The sequence below is a fragment of the Protopterus annectens genome, chromosome 3.part0 (assembly GCF_019279795.1).
Source record: "Protopterus annectens isolate FY-2018-M chromosome 3.part0, PAN1.0, whole genome shotgun sequence".
In the NCBI taxonomy this organism is placed as follows: domain Eukaryota; kingdom Metazoa; phylum Chordata; order Ceratodontiformes; family Protopteridae; genus Protopterus; species Protopterus annectens.
In genome coordinates, this window is record NC_056731.1 from 369012765 (window position 1) to 369029901 (window position 17137).

Consider the following 17137-nt stretch of genomic DNA (forward strand, 5'->3'; position numbering starts at 1 on the left):
TAAACACCTTGGACGGGGAGGGGTATTTGGTAATCGGAAGCCCACGAGCCCCCAAATGGATACAGTGTGACTAAGGTCCCCACTCATCGGCCTTCACGGTCCCAAAGGTGGCTGTCCTGGGGGCTGAGCAGGAGGAGCAAGCTCACCCTCTAATTGTGCCATATGGCCCTCAAGCTGGCATAGGAGATCTCCCAATTCCTTGCGGAGCTCGCTACGCACCAGGTCCTGGACCTGGCTTTGGGTGACAGGATCCTGTCTGCCCCCATGCCCAGGGGGTGAGCCCCATCCCCTGAGGTGGTTCCACCCAAAAGTGGTGCAGGACCAGCCGATGAGGAGGTCCCAGGGTGGGTCCCAGACATGCTGGTGCCTGGTGCCACAGCCAGATGAGGCGGGAGAAGCGGAACAGCTGGGATCGGCCTTAACAGATGTGCTATGGTGTTGCAGTTTTAGAACATATGTTGGTTAGTGATGGTAAACACATTCCAGGATTAGTTATAACAGCATGCATGAGTATTCCCATTAACCCAAAACAAAAGATTTGGAATATTTGCATTGGAAACAGAACACATGCATATATGGAAGCACAGTGGGCATTACATCGGCATGCAGGTTACATTGATAACAACAGACCACCAGTGATAGTATTTAAACAGGGAACATTAATTGGAATACATTTCACATTTGTAGAACAATAGGGCACATGTCCCAACAGTAGGTTTGGTGGAAAACATACCCATTCGTTTATGTGTTTAAATTATTGGTGAAGATAAGGTGGGGGAGAGAGAGGGAGAGATGTCAGTTAACAAATGTAGATTCTTGCAGTGCTCGCAGCTTTAATTATCATTGCTTTAATCATTACTCTACAAATATTGTTACAACAACTTATGGCCTTGGGTTGGGCAGTGGTATGTTTGTACACAGTGTATAATTACAGCCTTACTATAGCTACTTTATACCTTCTCTTACCTGGAAGACCTGTAGAGAGAATGTTTGTTAATACTACCTGACCGTTTCTACCCATATTCACATAGTCATGGTTACATATGTGCAGTCATAGTGTGTGTGTGTGTGTGTGTGTGTGTGTGTGTGTGTGTGTGTGTGTGTGTGCTACTGACATACTCTGCCTTGATTTCTATTGGTCACCCTGCTTGTTGGCAGCAGGGAACGGCAGTTGTGATAGCATAACACTTTTAAACATTTCTTGGGGGAGATCACTTGGTGTATGTACTTACCTTGCTGTCATTTGTAGCCTTGGGATTGGACTATGGGTGTTGGACACAGTATAACTGCAACCTTCTTATAGCTACTTTATACCTTCTCTTACCTGGAACATCTGTGCAGGGAATGTTTGTTAACATTACCTGACTGTTTCTACACATATTCACAAAATACTAGTTGAAATTATGCATACAGCTTACTACCACTTGCGGGATTTGAATCATGGCTGTTTCTACTAAAACTACAACAAGTTTGTGTTTCATCAGAAGGAGCTATTGAGAAACTGCTGTTGCTTCTTTAAATGATTTCTGTGTCATTCTCTCTTTGTTGTACAATCTGACCTTGTAATTACAACATACTTATACATACATTCCTATACAAACCTTTTGACATAGCACAGTGTGCAAGACAGTAGTTAACACAACATTACAATTCAGATATCAGATCTTGGTGTGTGACATTTTTAATATCAGTTAATCTCGTGTCTTACTGAAGCACTAATTTTGTCAGATGAGACTTGATTGTTTAATGCTTTCAGAGCTATAGTTGCTATGCATAACCTGTATACATTTCAATTCATACAATACCAGAGTAAACACAACCAGTTCAGGGTTTTGAATTTTATTGACAGGCCGTTACAGTTTTATTTATATATAGCCCATATGAGACTATTACTGTAATATTGTCTGCTTTATTCAGTACAAACCATACCCATTTTTAATACTGCCAGGAGACATTCTACTCCTTTATATTTATATTTATTTGGTATGAATACTACAAGCTAGATTGTTACTCACCAGGCTCACAGGACAGGACACATGGAGACAGCCCAGCAACATGGGGGACAAAGTTCCAGAGTTTGGCACAGTTTATATGTCATTAGTGTTGTTATACACATGGAGGGATGCTACATTGACAGGGTTTGTCTGGAAATGCTTTTACTGGGTGACTTGACAACTGGGAGTGATATGCCTCTGACATAGCTCTCACCTGGCATGTTGTCCACAGACTGGCCAGATGTTTGCCTATTATGCTTGGTCTGTTCCTCGACCGACATCTGTTTTTGTGGGGTTGGTAGGATAATGTGAGGATTGTAGTCAGTAAATTTTGATATGCATTGGTGTTCCACAAATCATTTCCTTCAGGGATGTGATGTTACAACAACACGTGTAACGGCAGCTACTTTTTCAGTTTGTAACACCATTATGTGTGATATATCCCTCTTTCCATCCCCCTATCCCATAAGTATGCCATGTGTTGTCCGGATGTCCTGCACTATGAGGTTCAGAGGTATGGTATATTATTAATCACCAACTGCACTCCAGTTAGCATGACAATGACCTGGCAGACTCCTGGCCATGGCATGCAGCTGTGGCCAAGGTTGTGGATCCACACCCTGGTAATTGTGTGGAAATCTGCACATATGACAGTATGTCTGTCTGGCCACTGTGAACAGACTGCCAAGATTGTGTAGCAGTGTTGTGTGTATATGTTTTTTAGGCTGGGTAGGGAGAGTAGCAGCTGTGAGTGCCATACATCCTTTACTGACTGACTCTGCATGCTGCTAGAGCTGCTAGTGGTCTATCAGGTCCATATGCTTGTAGGGGCTGACTTTGAAATGTCATGTAACACCTCAGGATTCCCAGTACATTGTGAATTGGGGCAGTATATGTAGGGATAATGTGTGAGTGGCAAACGGTATGTGGTTGCGCACACAGTATTATACTGTCATGTTCAGTTTGCTTAATGGTATGTTGCTGTGACTGTGGTGCAGTTGTTTGGGGGTACGCACATTCACACCAGTGTCTGTGTTGCACTAGTATTACATCCCTGTACTTCCTGTTATATTTGCTAATGCATGTGTACAGCCCAGAGCTGGACCTGGGTAGTGTTATGTCAGTCTGATTGTAGTCTGGACATTGCTTGGTAGCTCAGTGTACTTTCCCTAATGTTGTGTTATGTCCACATAATCATAGGATGTTCATTTGTGTGGCTGATATCTTTGATCTGGTCCCCATAACTGTTACGTATGTATGCATGACACATCAATGGGATAATGTGGGTATTGAGGTCAGTAACTAATGAGAAGCAATTGAGTCCTAGAATTGTGATATTTCAGTTGATATATGTTAGGAAATTCTCAGCTTATCTACTGTTGCATGTTAGACATATCCCTATTTTCAGGCCTTTGTCCCCACACTTTGTCAGGCTTGGTCCAGATTCATTGCACTAAGGGGTTCTGAGCATACCTCTCCACTGCCAGATTTTCCACAAACTGTCCAGATGTTTTGACCATACTTTTGTTCAGTTCCACAATTTATTTCTATTTGTCTGGTAAATCATGGTGATGATCCAAGGATTTATGTCAGTAAATAAATGACATGACATTTCAGTTCCCATCATCATATCCTTCAGTGATTGTCTGCTGATACACACACTGCTGCTGTAACACTTCTTAATTTGTAACACAGATTTTTGAAATATGTCCGTATATGTGGGTCATTCCCCCCACCATTTTACAATCTTTGCACAGGTTCCTTGCACTAACAGGTTGAGAGGGGGTGGTTCTGAGATATAATCGCACTGCATGTTATTTACACACACACATCTCTATATATATATATATATATTTTTTTTTTTTTCCCTTCCTTTATATTTAATATGTGTATATCTATATTATGACTGTGTGTTTCCATATATATGTGTCATCAAATATATATACATATAAATACACACACACGTATATATATATATATATATATATATATATATATATATATATAAATATATATGAGTCTACTTAATTTGCCCGAACTTCCAATTGCCCAACACCCATTTGACCGAAATTTCATTTGACCGACTCTTCATTTGACCAAGTATTATTGGCAAGAAAATGGGATATGCCCCCTTCCCCACTGTAGTGCGACCCTGGAGTTAGAATATATAGTTGGGGGTGTGGGGGGCACAGCCCCCCACAATGGGGGATGTGGGGGCGAAGCCCCCACTTACCTTTGTTTTACTAAGCAATATTAAAGCAAAACTAAACAATATAATATGAAATTAAGTGGGTTGCTTCACCCCCCACATCCCCCACCCCCTAACTATAGATTCTAACTCCAGGGTCGCACTACAGTGGGGAAGGGGGCATTTCCCATTTTCTTGCCAATAATACTTGTCGGTCAAATGAAGCGTCGGTCAAATGAAGTGTCGGTCAAATGAAATTTCGGTCATTTGGTCTCGGGCAAATGGGTGTTGGGCAAACGGAAGTTCGGGCAAATGAAGTAGACCCATATATATATATATATATATATATATATATATATATATATATATATATATATACATACATTATATATATATATATATATATATATATATATATATATATATATATATATATATATATATATATATATATATGTGTGTGTGTGTGTATGTGTGAGTGTCTATGTGTGTATATGTCTATATATGACACTCAAAGGTTTCCATGAAGCTTCCTCCCTAATGTTGTATGCCTCTCTTGCATGATATGTTTGAAAAGTGCAACATTAATTTCTACAGCTCAGCTGGTATAGTGGTACATTCCTCTGACTATAATATTCAGGGTCATAGGTCCAACACTTTGGACTGCTACATTCTTTTATTAAAGGATAACAATGGGATTCTATTATTAAATGCTCAACTTCTCTGTCATTTTTCTCCCCAGTTACTGTCCCTGCTATGAATAAACAACAACACAGCATTAAAAATATTTTAAATTAACTGTTTCACTCCACTAGAACAGTACCCTAATATACTGTGTTGGTTTCACTTTCAAAAACATTTGTCCTACCCTGGAAAAGTCTCCAATTCACTGATGTCATCAAGGCCACTGGATATAGGTAGTTTTCTGGCCATTTCCCTCCCCAAACTGACATCACCACTACCGTTCTAAAAACCCACCCATGCTGTGATGTCACAGCTCCCTGATCCTTCCCCTAGCCATACAAAAAGTAAAGGCTAGAACAAGGAAACAGTACACGCGTCAAGTCTCCTGCTGTGAGCTGTCAATCACATTAGGTAACAGCTCAAATTACCCTTAGCACTTTGGCAGCTAGGGAAGTTAGGTGTGAAGGAGGATGGGAGATGAGTCAAAGTAGTACAAACTCAGTCTTCACAAAAGACTGCAGTTTAGCCATTCTAAAAGAAGCAGCAGTAAAAAGTACTTTGAAAGTCTGTTCTATGGCATTTGCACTGTTTGTGTGTTTGTGTTTTAAGTAGTCATTGAACGGCATGAAATGTTACTTAAAACTGACTGAAAGACAGCAGTGTATGCATGTAAAAGCAATGCAGTGACAGGAGCTTTAGGAAGAAAGCGGCCTGCGTGATGCAATTTTTTACAGACAAGCACTGATTTATGAGATACATAGAGGCAGACTAAACAATCAGAATTACTTCAAGATGCCAGACCCCATGTGGTCATACTCAGAAATTATGTAAAAAAATATTTAAAAACCCGTAAATAGTCCCACAGTGGTGTTAAAATGTAGGAAACACCAAACCATGATGAAATAAACATGTTTTTTGAGTCTGTGGGTGCGGTTTTCCTTTAATGTTAAATGACCTGAATGCAGGATATGTTCGTTAAAGCACTAAAAATTCTCACAGTTCAGGTGCTGTAGTGGTATGTTGCTGTGGTTGTTGAGGACAGTGTCCTCAGTTTGAGACTTGGCAGGGCTGACTATTTTGTTGTTGAGCAGAACAAGGCTGGATGGATACAAACTGATTAAGGCACATTTATGCATATCATACATATGATTTTATACTTAAGCAATAACCCACAGCTGGGTGTGGATAATGCTGCATTTACCCACAGGTGTTGTGGCTTGGTCACGAGGGCAATGCCCTCATGACCAAACAGTGCCAACCGTGGGTAAATCCAGCATTGCCCACACCCAGCCATGGGTTATTGCTATTATACAATGACATTATTTAAGCAATTCAGTACTTACCTTTCTTAAATAATGTAATTGTATCATGCCTCCATGCTGCCCTTCCACAGTTTTCCAGTATCCTGGGCCATTTCTTATGTACTGCACATGCGTAAGCGACATGCTCACAGAATTACGCAGTACATCAGTGCTGTGCAGAGGTACAATGGAGATAGGGGGATCTCGATTGCTTTTTTTAACATATCTCGGTATGTTATACGAGTTGATGAACTCGTATAACATAGTGAGATCTATTAAAAAGGGAACAGAGATCTCTGTTAAACGGAAGATCTCCATTGCATTTGTTTATGATATCTTGCTATATTATTCGAGGTCTTCAACTTGTAAGACACAGCGGGATATGTTAAGAAAGCAATGGAGATATTCATTTTGCCATTGCTAACTCTGCAGAGTAAAAATAAAAAAAACAGGCGATATACAAATGGAAATAGTCCGGGCAACCAGACCTTTTTCCATTTGCATACTCTCGGATTTACAATGGGCACTCTGTTTGGGTTGTCCAATTAATGTAATCATTTTTGTATGTTAATGGCCTGTCATTGTATAATATAAAATAAGTATTTACATACACATTTATAATTTTACGTTTACCTTCCATGACATCTCCCTATGTGCTTTCATTACATTATGTTCTTGAGATACTATACTGTATGGGGCATGTGTGTTTATATGGTGGTTTCACATCTTTTCTACACTGACATTTCACTTTGGGAACTGCTGCACTACCCAGTTGACAACAAATAATTGCTACATAATTTAAGTTTACTAAAATAAGTTTGACACTAATTTCACATGATAAGATAAGTTGCTGGTCGAGAGACTTAAACTGTGAATACATGCATGTAAAGCTACATCAGGATTTGGATATTTTACCTGTCTATTTTCATTTAGCTACTATGTGATGTTTAAGCTGTAATGCACACACCCACACAGTAACACTTAAACATCCCTTAGGGCACTGAAAACTAATGATATATTACTTTATTTAATTTAGGTTATACAGGTGTGTATTGTGGTGTTGTGACAACTACTTGGAACTGTGTTTGTGACATAATGGCAATGATTGGGCTTTCAGGATTCTGTGCATGTTTCATGCTGATGCATGACATGTTCAGTGTGGGCTTTTTTTTGTGGTGCTGTGGTTGTGCTTTTGTACATTTGGGGGATTTATCCCATTATGTGTGCATTTGCACACATTTCCTGCAGTATACCTCTCAACCTCTTAATGCAAAAAAATCTGGACAAGGCTTGACAATATGGGGGCACAATTAGGGACATTATTTAAATATTGCTCTTATAAACTTTAGAATGTTGCTAGTATACCAGGATTTATTTTAATATACTTTTTTTCTTCAGAAAATGTATATTAAAAATCCTGTTACTCTAGCGACTTTCTAAGTTTATTAAGTGCAATATTTAAAATATGTCCCTTTTGTACACCCATTTTGTAATGTTTTGTCCAGATTTTTTGCATTAAGAAGTTGGGAGGTATGTATTTGTTATGTATAGTGTCCGCGAACACTGCTTTTACATTCTAAGTGCTGTAAGGCACTTCCTGAGAACTGCTTGCATACGCCCCCTGCACTCGTTCATGGATCGTGTCTGTGTAGAGCGTTCAGCAGAACATCCTCATGAATATGCAGGGCTTACTGCTGATCTATACTGACATGGAATGCTCCGAGCAAGAAGAGCTTCTTCTTGCACAGAGCGTTCGTGAATCCCAGGGTATATCTTTAACCCATTAATCTGCATGTTTCTGTCATAACCAATTCTTTAAAATCTCTATATTTGCACATATTTCTTTACTGAAATCTTATATATATATATATATATATATATATATATATATATATATATATATATATATATATATATATATATATATATAAATATATATATATATATATATATATATAGCATTTACATTTTGAACTGTTAGCTGATGTAATCTTTGACCTTAAGATGGCACTTATATCTTTTATATGTGCAGCTAAATTTGATTTGCCTGTAAACAATGAAATAACCCTAAACAATGACAGATCAATGCTCTGATCTTTACAGATAGCTATGGAATGCATTTTCTTACTTAGCACTGAAGTCTGTTCTTCAGTTTAATCCGAAATAAAAACTCTCAAAACTACTGAAAAATGACAAAACAATAATCTGAGACAGTTTCATTCTTGTGCCCTGGAGGCTTGGTCTGTTCTTCAGTTTGTCTGAGATATACTTTATTTAAATATGTACTTCAATTCCTTTCATCTCCATGCAGTGCAATAATTGCACTAATTGAAGTAATGTGAACTGGAGACATTGCTTGTATGTTATGTATGTCGACTGTGTTGACATTTGTGCGTTGAATACTGCAACATACTGCTGTGTTTTGAGTGGTATGTATTACATTCTGAGCATTTGTATTTGAAACTGTACTACAAATGAAATTATTATGTTGAACTGCATGTGCTGAGGTATGTTTGTTTAAACTGGCGTCAGCCTGCTTCTGTGATGTAAACCTTTTCCATAACATTTTTGAACTAATAACCTTTAACTTTAAGAGAACAGTCTTAAACTTAAACCAGAAATGTACTGACATTTTAACTGTGCCAGCATTATTTGACATGCTTACATGCAAAAAAAAAAATAATAATTAAGTAACTTAAACTTTGTTGAACTGTCAACTAAAAGGTGCATATACAGTCTTACATAACTGTATGGCTTGGAAGGAATGTGAGTTGTCTGTTGCTTATAATCTTTTTTGTTGCTTTTTAACCTTTATGACATCAGTCTAGAAACATGAAAGTCCGTGGAAAATGTCTTTTATATTTTGAAGGAAACTGGTCTGTTAAAGTTGTATGAAGCTTTCCTGAAGGAAAAACTGGTGCTGTTTAATTTAATGCTGTCTTAATGAGATACTGTCATGCTGTAATTTTCAGCTTATTCTGTAGAGAGTATACAGCTCTATTTATGGAAAAAACACTAGTATGCTGCTTGAAAAGTTGCTGTCTTTAAACTGTTAATGAAACTTTCAAGTTATTGCCATAAAACTGTACTTGGAAAAATTACTTACTGCAGCTTTTTTGTTTTAGTTTGAACAAAACACGGAGTACTGCACTTTAATGAAAACAGTCCCCCAGATTCACAAATGCTTGCGCAGAGTGCAAGATTGGTGCAGGAGCCTACACAGGCAATATGTCTGCCATGCGATTCAGGAATAGCCTCCAGGGGCATGCACGAGCACTCCTGCACTAATTTTGCACAGATTAAGCCCTGGTATGCAAATCACCCCATTTGCAGGTGAAATCAATGCAAATTAGGTGATTTTGCAATCCAGGAAGCTTGAAACAGTCCGTGCAAGACTAGTGCTATCTGCATTTCTGCAAAATCCAAAACTAGAGCTATGACAGCCCCAAATAAAGGCTGCATATCATAGAGGAAGAATGCCAATGGCCAAGTATAAGGCCATTGGCATTGCAAACAATACAAAAAAATAAAAAAAATCAACTTTTATTTTTTTTTTCACCGATCTTGGCTGTTTAAGCATAGGGCAGTGGCGCGCAAACGGGATCGGGGGGGAAAATAAGAAAATAAACCTAAAATAAGCATTCTAACTAAAATCAGTATTCTGCCATGCAAGTCAGTGGCAGACAGAAGACAACCTGGCCAGTGAGTAGTGGTTGCTAAGGGGGGAGGCTCAGTGTGAGATATGCAACTATGCATTAGCAGGCAATCCTATGCAAATGAGGGGAAGGATAGTGAATCCCAGTTTTCCCCAGCATGTGAGGCAGGTACTAACAGTGTAAGAGTATGAATAGCTGGGTGCAAGCCTAAGAGGTAGGTGACATCATGGGGGTGTGTGTCAGGCATACTGTAAGCGGATTGGAGGCCTGTGGCTCAGGTTTGCTCCTAGCTTAGCACAGCTAAGCTAGGGAGTGTGTCTAAACCTGCCTAGCACTTTTTACAAAGTGTAAGCGGGTGTGCACACGTCATGCACCGGTTTTACAGGAAGAAAAAAAGAAGTTAAACCAGGAAATAGCAGCAGTGTGCACATTTGAGCACTATGTTTGTGCAGCGCTCACACGGGCTTAAACAGGAAGGGAAAACAACAATAGGAAGGAATTCAAGGAGAACTAGCGTAGCTGGCAGGTGAAATGTATCAGAAACAGCCAATTACACAGGCAGCAGACCAGCCCAGCCCAGAACACTACTATAAACTAAGCAAACACCTTCCCCTCTGGTTTTTCCCACACTCTACACCACCGGTGTATACAAGTGGGGAAATTTTAACAAACAAACCTACAAAATGTGAAGGGCTGAAGCAGGCAACACAGAACAACATGAGCAGGAGGCTGAGGGTGGTGAGGATGTGAATGCTGCCAAACAACCCACAGTGAGGAGACGGAGAAGAGTGTACAGACCAAGGGCAACCTATCAGGGGCTAGATGAGCTAGAGATAGTGGAGCACTATAAGGTGGACAGAGACCTCCTACAGCAAATTGTTGAGCTGTGCAGGCCACACCTGACACACCAAACTGACCAAGGGGAACCTATCCCAGTGGATACCAAGGTATGTGTAGGCCTAGGTATACTAGCCACAGGTACCTCCCAAAGCACAACTGGGGATATCATGCAGATCTCACAGGTGTCAGCATCCAGAGTATTCCACCAGTTCCTGGATGCCATGTCAGCACATGCCAGTGAGCATGTATATTTCCTCAACACCCGTGAGGTGTTGACCAGCAATATGCGCCTCTTCCACCAAATAGCAGAATACCCTGGGGTAGTTGGTGCTATAGACTGCATGCACATACGCATCAGAGCACCACCCAGTGAGCAGGGTAGAGCCTACATCAACCACAGGGGTATCCCCTCCATCAACTGCCAGGTCGTATGTGATGCCCAGGGCATTATAATGAATGTGTGTGCTGGCTGCTCTGAAAGCTATGACGATTCCCACATATGGCATCTGATGCAGCTGTACCAGAGATTTGCCAATGGGGACATCCCCTACGGTCACATAATGGGGATACTGGGTACACACTGGAGCCATGGCTGATGACACCCATCAGAAATGCACACACACCTGAACAACAATGCCATAATAAGGCACACATACTGGCCAGACATATAATAGAGCATGTGTTTGGGATGCTCAGGTCACAGTTCCGGTGTCTGGAAACATCCGGTGGAGCCTTGCAGTATTCACCAGCTACATGCACCCAAATTGTTATGTTATGTGCTATGCTACACAATATGATTCTGCGGAAACAGCTGCAGCAGGAACAGCATGGGGAGGGCCACACAGCCCCCCACCAATGCCAAGGCCTGCACAGGAACAGAGTGATCCAGAGGAGGAACTACCTGAGTCTGCCCCAGTAGGCAGAAGGAGATGAGCCCAGTATGCCCTGGCCTTGGCAAAGAGGCAATACATAGCACATGCACCTCTCTTTGACTCGCACATATAGTAAAAGGGATGCCAAATATGACACTACCTGTACTCAACCATGTATAGGGAGTGTACTATTTGCATCCAACATAGGCAGCCCTCCAGCACCATCCACAAGTCTGCGACCAAGGTAAGTAATCAACTACCACCACCCAAAAAATGGTAGAGAATGTTGTTGTTACCTGTAGGGGTATGGATGTGAGCATGAAAGAAATTGGCGTGGGAAATGTAATGCAGCAGACAGTAGACACCTATAGTGGCACCATGACATCTGTAACACATACTGGAGTCATCATAATAGCCAGCAATACACAGGGTGACAAAACCCACTGCAGGAAATGTGCTGAGCGACATGTGTATCCATATGACTCACACATGCCAGTCAGGATGGTTCACATACCCAACAACAGTCTCAGCCAGCAGGACAGGTGTAGACAAACCCAAGCAGAGCCTGTGCCATGGCCCCAGAATGATGGCTATGGTTAACCTCCTCCCCAGGCCTACACAGACAGACCACTGCAAGGCAGGCAGGTGGGCGTAAGTTCTGAAGGGTAGGAAGTCAGACAATAATAAGCAGGGCAACCAAAGCCACGATCTGTAATACACTAGTATGACTAAAGTCAGCATGATAGTTAGCAATACAGAATGAAATGGAGTACTTGACATACCAGTACAGTCATAGCAAATGTGTACAAGCTTCATGTGTGCCCCCCACATCCTACATAGTAATGTAATAACAGTCAGATATGCCTCCCACAACCCTGTGTAGAAATGTAGAAATAGTCTGGTGTGCCCCCCATCCTACATACTAATGTAATAACAGTCAGGTGTGCCCCCAACCCTGTGTAGAAATGTAGAAATAGTCAGGTGTGACCCCCATCCTACATAGTAATGTAATAACAGTCAGGTGTGCCCCCCAATCCTGTGTAGAACTGTAGAAATAGTCAGGTGTGCCCCCATCCTACATAGTAATGTAATAACAGTCAGGTGTGCCCCCCACTCCTGTCTAGAAATGTAGAAACAGTCAGGTGTGCCCACCCCATCCTACATAGTAATGTAGTAACAGTCAGGTGTGCCCCCCCAACCTTGGGTAGAAATGTAGAAATAGTCAGGTGTGCCCCCCATCCTACATAGTAATGTAATAACAGTCAGGTGTGCCCTCCCCACCCCGTTTAGAAATGTAGAAACAGTCAGGTGTGTCCCCCAACCTTCATAGTAATGTAATAACAGTCAGGTGTGCCCCCCATTCCTGTGTAGAAATGTAGAAACAGTCAGATGTGCCCACCCCATCCTACATAGTAATGTAATAACAGTCAGGTGTGCCCCCCCAACCCTGTGTAGAAATGTAGAAATAGTCAGGTGTGCCCCCCCCATCCTACATAATAATGTAATAACAGTCAGGTGTGTCCCCCCACTCCTGTGTAAAAATGTAGAAACAGTCAGGTGTGCCCCCCCATGCAGAAATGTAGTAACAGTCAAAGCCAAATGATCGATGGATACCCTGCAGGGACAACATGCAACTTGTCGGTGTATAACACAAAGGTCAGCACTGCAGCACAAACTACCTGGAAACGATTCACACATTCAGCACCGACGGCCATACTGGGCATGCTCACATGCTTAGTGAAATGAAGGCAATGTCAGTCAGCAACATACTGAAAGGTCATACTGGGCATGCTCACACACTTCAACACATGAAGGCCATGACTGCAAACACCAGTGGACCAGACATATCTGGCAGTTGCAGTTTTTAGTGAAGGCATTCGTCACTATGCACCACTCACGGCTTGTGCACACAGTGGATAGGAATACAGACAAATTCAACCCTGTGTAGAAATGTACACACTATAATAAGCCAAAGGTAGACATACATAGATGTGTGGAAGAGGGTGACTGTGACAAGGAGCCATCCAGGCCCGTCCCACCCAGCACACAGCCAAAGGGCCCCAAGCACATGAGATGCAGATGTCATTCACTGCAGATACTAGCCACCAGTATCTGTCAGCATTACAGACTATATGGTGCACGTGCCAGCTGTGCAACATGACTGTACAAGGAAGTAGTCATCTAGCAGCTGTAAACATGTACCTGTGACATGCGACCCCGTGTGTGCCTGCATGTGGCATGTCAACCCCTAGATGAATGAGTGATGGCCCATGCACACACCGCCCTCCCCATAGCCGTAATATGACAAGCCTGTTGAGGTCATCCAATGTGAAATATACCTTTGGGAGAGTTGTAGCCCACTAATCTCTGTGATGCATCCCATAACTGCATATTGCTGTAGTGTGATGAACTAGTTAGGTAGGAGTTCTAACCCCAAACTTGGCGAGTGTGTGTGTGTGTGTGTGTGTGTGTGTGTGTGTGTGTGTGTGTGTGTGTGTGTGTGGGTGTGTGGGTGTGTGTGTCTGTCTGTCTGTCTCTGACTGCGTAGAGAGCAATGCGTTTTAGGTTACTCACACTCCTTACAATTCATATACTCAACTTTGACAAGGCTGCTGATGTCAACCACCTAGAAATACACCACTGGGAAGGTTGTAGCGCAGTAATCTCCATAGCGTGTCCTGTAACTGCATACTGCTGTAGTGTGATAAAGTAGTTAGGTAGGACTTCTAACCGCAAACTTGGCAACTGTGTATGAGTGTGTGTCTGTCTGTCTCTGACTGTGTAGAAAGCAATGCTTTTTAGGGTACTCACACACCTTACAATTCATATGCTCAACTTTGGCAAGGCTGCTGATGTCACCCACCTAGAAATACACCTCTGGGAAGGGTGCAGCCCAGTAATCTCCTTAGCCCATCCTGTAACTGCTTACTGCTGTAGTGTGATAAAGTAGTTAGATAGGAGTTCTAACCCCAGACTTAGCAACTGTGTGAGTTTGTGTGTGCATGTGTGTCTGTTTTTGACTGTGCAGAGAGCAATGCTATTTAGGGTACTCACACTCTTTACAATTCATATACTCAACTTTGGCAAGGCTGCTGATGTCACCCACCTAAAAATACACCTCTGGGAAGGTTGCAGCCCAGTAATATCTGCAGCGCATCCTGTATCTGCGTACTGCTATCGTGTGATAAAGTAGTTAGGTAGTTGTTCCAATCCCAGACATGGCAAGTTTGTGTGTGTGTTTGTGTGTGTGTGTGTGTGTGTGTGTGTGTGTGTGTGTGTGTGTGTGTGTGTGTGTGTGTGTGTGTGTCTGTCTGACCCTGTCTGTCTAGAGAGCAATGCTTTTTAGGGTACTCACACTACTTACAATTCATATACTCATCTTTGGCAAGGCTACTGATGTCAGCCACCTAGACATACACCTCTGGGAAGGTTGTAACCCAGTAATATCTGTAGCGCATCCTGTAACTGCATACTGCTGTAGTGTGATGTAGAACTGTGGTAGGGTTCCATCCCCACCCATGGCAGTTCTGGATATGTTGTGTGTGTTTAATGTCTGTGTATAGAGCAATGCATTATAGGCTAGTCACACTCACTACATTTCAAATGGCCTACTTTGACAATCCTGCTGATGTCATTCATTGTGAAATACACCTTTGGGGAAAGTGCTCTCTAGTATCCCCGTGGTGTGCCTTATAACAGCTCCATGCTGTAGTGTGATATAGATGTCTGCTAGGGGTTCTATACCCACATGTGTTGGTTCTGGATGTTTTGTGTGTGTCTCACTGTCTGTGTAGGGAGCAATGCATTTTAGGCTAGTCACACTCACTACAATTTGAATGTCCTACTTTGGCAATCCTGCTGATATCATCTGATGTGAGCTACACCTTTGGGGAAGGAGTACTCCAGTAATCTCCGTGGTGCATACTATAACTGCGTAGTGCTGTAGTGTAAAGCACTAGTTTGGTAGGGGTTCTACTTCCAGACATGACAGGTGCGTGTGTGTGTATATGTGTGTTTGTAACACGTATCCTATGGGTGTGAGTGTGTGACACCAGTGGCCAATGTGGAGTGGGTTTTGCATATTTATTATATGGTGGCCCTACTCTATATCACAATGTCCACCATACAGGGATAACAGATGCAAAATAACTGAGAGGCTGGGGTGCAAAGCCATACCCATACATGTGACATCAAGGCCAAGCAATCACAGTTAGCAACCCCAGTATTACCCAGACCACACTCTCAACCCATGCCTCATACACACACACATGTCTAGGCAACAGCCAATATGTGGGTAGTACACTGCATATTGGCCAGTGATAGTAACTATGGGGTGATAGCTGTGGGCTACAGAGGGCATGGCACCCTGTCCATCTGTCCAATATGCACATACATGCAGACAGTGCACCTTCCCCATGTTCTCCAACGGACACCTAAAACACCTGTGGTGCCATCACATGTGGCCCACAAAGGACATACCATGCCTGACAACATGCCCTATATTGACAGATGCCACTGAAACCAGGGAATTCTGTTAGCATGCTATCAATTTAGGTGTAGGGTACACTTGCTGCCCATTACCAGTTCCCACCACATGTGGGCAAGGCTGGCACATCTGATGATAATCTGTGCTCACAACATGGCCCAGACACCCTGGATACAGTTCCTGACATCACTGTACATGCATGTGGGAGGTGTGCACATCTCAGACACCGTCCATGTCATGGATTAAGGAACACATACATGGCAAGCGATGCACAGCATTGGCCACACACAATAGTCACCCAGGTGACTGGATGGGGGATACAATACCCACCTGTGTGAGCAAATGCAGACTCTACAGCCCTGAGCCACAATGCAGACCATCATTATGTGGCCTAATTCCAAGGTATACCCATTGCCTAACCTTTTACAGCCATATGGCACAGTCGACCACCACACACCCATGCAGACATGCACCCATGTATGTCAGTACTGGCACTCTGTATGTGTGTGTGTTCTATGGTGCATATGTTCACATCCACACTCCCTACAACCCTTATGGGCATACTGAAGCATGCTGTCTGATGTCAGACACCTCCCCATACCCTTTGCCCATACAACCCCCGTATGACCCATGTGGTGCATGTGATACCTGCATAGTGATGTGTTGTGGCAATTCAACTACTGATGAGTTGTAATCCTGGCCCTGCCAAGTGTGACAATGTTTGTGCGCCCCTGTGATAGTGTGGCTGTGTTGATGCTGGCACTTGTTCATGCTGACAGCATGTGTACGTCACCTACCGTATAGCTACCGTATCCCCGTTGCAGATGTCAGTCACCATCACATATATGTTCTGAGGGCTCCACAACAGGTAACCCATATGGCGCATCCAATAACTGCATAGAACTGTGATAGCACTACATAGTCATCAGGGTTATGTATGTATAGCATTTTTGCAGTTATCAGTCTTGACAGATGCTGTAAAATATTGAGTATAATTGATTGTATTGCACAGGATTTTTTCTCATTTAATGGCTGTTATCTTCCCTTTTTTTCACAACAAGAAAAATCATAGTTGTCTGTGACCGCTCACTATTTTATGTAAACAGGCACTCATGC

The 17137-nt window shown here is 42.2% G+C and overlaps 1 protein-coding gene across 1 annotated transcript in view; it reads right to left on the bottom strand.

Annotated features, from left to right (window-relative positions):
- Positions 1–17137, bottom strand: part of HECW1 (HECT, C2 and WW domain containing E3 ubiquitin protein ligase 1) — a 2794797-nt gene that overhangs the window by 1294236 nt on the left and 1483424 nt on the right. The gene's annotated exons all lie outside the window — the stretch shown is intronic.